This window comes from Blastomyces gilchristii (genome assembly GCF_000003855.2).
Source record: "Blastomyces gilchristii SLH14081 genomic scaffold supercont1.40, whole genome shotgun sequence".
NCBI lineage: Eukaryota > Fungi > Ascomycota > Eurotiomycetes > Onygenales > Ajellomycetaceae > Blastomyces > Blastomyces gilchristii.
Window position 1 is genome coordinate 242491 of NW_003101643.1, and position 4502 is coordinate 246992.

Sequence of the window (4502 nt, forward strand, 5' to 3'; positions counted from 1 at the left end):
TACACTTATAAGTGTCTGAATTATCAGATTGTGAAAGAATCTAAGAAAGAGTTAGAATGTGAGAAAGTATAATATCAGATGAAATATATGATACAACTGTTTAAATAATGAGAGATGAATCTTATAAATATATTATCATGAACATTAAATGAAAATTTTTTAAATAATCACTACTATTGACTACACTACTGACTAGCCAGTTATGAAAGCAGATTCAGAGATAACAGAGAAGATGATGACAAAGTTTCTACATAATAAGATTTATATCAACTATGAAATACTGTGTGAGATTCTAACTAATAATAGTGTGAATCTCATAGAAGAAGTGATAAGACATTTCATAGATCAGTTATAGACAAGATATCATAGAATATTATTATATCATCTGTGAATAAAGAGAAAGATGAAATGCTTGAATGAAATTCTGAGAAACATACTGATGAAATATCTAGTGAGTAAGTCTATGAGATTATAAGATGAATATCTTAGTCAGATGCTATTAGCCACGCGAATTCAGCAGCATGCAGTCTTCAAGTGTTCATTATTCTATCTATTGTATAAATTGCATTCACACATCTCAGAGAATGCTTCAGAAAAGGTGAGAAAGAGTACAGTAGTTACAGATACAGTAGAAACAACAGTTACAGATACAACAGTTGTAGATGTAATAGTCACAGACACAGCAGTTATAGACACAGAACTAAGATTGAAAGAGATCAGTTATGCATATATAAAAGCTAATAAGTTACTCCTGAATTAAGCAATTCAATTGAAAAGAATATAAGACTTACTAGTCAAGAAATTAAGTCTCAAGATGAGAATATATGTTCTTGTATACAATGAGAATTCTGAGAAGTTTCAATCTAGATGATTTGAGTCATATAAAATACTTAAATCACATTCTCGGAGAATATATGTATTGAAAGAATCAGAGAGACAGATCTTACACAACTTAATAAATAATTCATATCTTATGAAGATAAAGATACAAGATCTGAGTGAATTATAATTATTCACAGCACTATCATCAGTATTGAAAAAGAAGAAACTTATAATTGAAAAGTCTTATGAAGTAAGAGAAATTATAGATACTTATAAATCAGATAATCTCAGTTATTCTGATCTTTTCATGATTATAAGAAAAGAATGAGAAGAAATGAAGAAATCAGATGAATATCACACTTTAATAAGTGATGAGACTGTAGCTGATTATGTAATAACATATTACAGACAGTAGATATAACATGATAAAGAGCAGTCTCAGAGCAGCAGACTTACACATAAGTCAGATCACAGAAGAAAAAGAAATTCAGAGTTGAATTTAACTGTTTACATCAGTTCAATTGCAGAAATAACAGAGAATAAAGCATCTGAAACATCTGTGAATATATAAGACTAAGTCATCTCAACTTCTGAGAATGCTCAGAGATCAGATAAGATTAGTTTTAATAAGCTATTCACTGTAGTGATCTAAGCAGGTGAAGAGAGACAGTATAATATATAAGATAGAATCACAAGAGATGAAAGCTACTGAATCTAGTCACTGAATACTGTATTATATAGAGATCATGTAAGAGTAGTAACTAGCAGACAAAGAAAAAGTATAAGAAAAGAGAGAAGATAATGAATTAATCATCAACTGTAAGAGTTAGCTATAAAAGATAAATATTATTATACATACTTCATTCATTTTCATACATTACATGTTTAATCTATTTTCAATGCCATGTCACCTGAAAAAATGCCAAAAACAAAGGAAATCTCAAAACTCAAGATCTGTAAGAGATTCAAGAGCTGTAAGCTACTCTTATAACAATGCTATATATGTCTCTGATTTCTATATCACTCTGTGTACAACATTAATATTGTTTATCACAAGATTAACTGAAATACTAATATAGAAATGTGTACATATGTGTATAGAAAAATTAAAGAAGAGTGTAAAATCTGCAGAATCAGAAGTCAGAACAGAAAGAGTGAAGATGAAAGAAACAGAAGAAAGTACAGAACTGAATGAATAACAGTGAGAATTACTTAAGACTGAACACTTATAACTCAGTATATGCACAATCTTCTCTGTAGAGAAGAAAGAGAAAGTGCTGAGAGAAGCTTGAGAATGAGAGAAGATAGTCTCAGCAGTATTATTATCTTTAATTAAAATGATCTCTGATATCAGAGCAACTAAGAATCATTATTAGTATATAAAAACTGCAAAATCGGAGATGAGAACAGTTACTGAACAAATACTCACTAGTCTTAGAGTTATACACATAATTACAACACACACACAAGGCTTCTTAAAAAGAGAGAGAGAGACATAGAGAAATGCAGAAAGTAGAATACAGTATGTAAACAGCTTATTCTCATAATAATATCTCAGATAAGATGTATAAGTCTCATATAAGTTATATCTGTAGATGTAAAAAAGTATGATATCTGTATTCTTATTTCTGAAAACACAGATATTCTTCATCTGTACTATAAAATCAGATAATAAACATCAGAGAATAGACTGATATAAATCAATCATTCTGAAGATATTTGTCAGAGTGAATGTACTTATAATATTGAATTTAACAGTTATAAAAAGTTTCTTGACATCTGTGAACATCATGACTTTATGTATAATAAAACTCATAATAATTTCTTCTAAGAATCAGAAAATCAGCATTAGAAAGAGAAGATGAAAAAGAAAAGACTTACAATCTCAATACTGTTAAAGAGAGAGATGATTCTTCAGTATAAATGAATAATTATCTCATTATAAATACTTAAAATCAATATAATAATCAGTGTCTGTGACTGAGCTTTAGATAGTCATGTTATACACTATCTTTATACAATAAATTATTCTAGAAGTTGATAAGAAGAGTGAGAGTATATATACTAAGAAATATAATTCATTAAGTCTATACAACATCTCCTTGAAATGAAGAGAGCTGATAATAAAAGTAGAGATGATAGAAGCAGAGAAAGCAGAAGTAGTGAGAGCAGAAGTAGTGAGAGCAGAAGTAGTGAGAGCAGAAGTAGTGAGAGCAGAAGTAGTGAGAGTGAGAATCATGAAAACAGAAGTAGCAGAAGCAGGAGAATTAGATACAGAGACAAGTATAGAAGATTGAGAGAAAGCAGCAGAGAAAGAAACAGAGAGAGCAGAGAGAGACACAGAAAACTCAGCTATATATAACACAGACAATTTCTTCATTATCATGTTCTTCAAGTTCTTAATTAACAATTCAACATTGAAATCATGATCATCAGTGAATGTGAATCTATCAATATGTGAGAATTCTATATGAATCAAAAATAAATATATCAGCATCTGCATTCATGCAAAACAAGCAGGAAACATAATCAGATACTTACTGAAAAAAGAAGATTAAGAGTGTATAAGAAGATGAAGAAGATATGTCATTTATAATAGTATGTTCTGATAATTATTAGAAGATAAAGAAGTCTTAAACATATTTCATAACATATTATACTTACTGTTAACAAACTATCTGATATAAGTATTACAAAGACGCTTGTTATGAGAACAGAGAATCATCATCAGAAATGCATACAATGTGATAGATAAAATGAATATAAAAATGTTAAACAGAAGAAGAGACAGAAATCTTGAAGACAATAATAACATTTAATAATGATGATGATGAAGAAGATGATTGAAGAATGAGAAAAGTTAGTAAATAAGTGATGTAATATAGTGAAAGTTTCTTTGTAAGAGTGTATACAGAATGCTAGCTGAATCAGAGATAGACTATATAATTGTGATCACTAGTGATATATTAATCTGCATGAAGCTAGAGTGTATATTATGATCATATGAGCATGACTGAATCTGATGAGAGGGAATGTGATTCAGAAGAATGTATAATCACTGAATAATAATATAACTGCTGCTGAACTTGCTTACAAATGTAAAAGAGGCCATAGCAGCCACTAATTAATTTAGATAAATGTATATAAGAGGCCGGCGTACACCTGTAATCGTACGCTGACTAAAGCAACCTTTGAATCACAAGATAATGAAAATAGTAAGATCTTTAAGTTATGTAGATGATATTGATCTAGTCTACAGTTCAAAGACAATCAAAGAGAATTTAGAAGTGATTGAGAAAGTAGTAAAGGAAATCTTTGTTAGAGCAGATATCAATCTAATTCACTTTTTTCCAAGATTCAATGAGAAAAACCTAAGTCTAACTCTTTTGAATAAAGAGATTAAACTCAGTTTGAATGTTAAATGACTAGAAGTATAGTTAAACTTTAAGTTGAATTTTAAATATCATATTCAATAAAGAATTATCAAGACAGAGAGACTACTGAATAGTATAATCAGACTATTAAATACTGAGAGAGATCTATTCTTTCAGACTATGAGACAGTTATACATAGTCTGTATTATCTCAGTAGCTGATTATGAAGTTTAAGTTTAATAAAATAATTAAGATAATTTCACTGAACTCTTTCAAAGTCTATAAAACAGAGCTTTGAGAAGAATT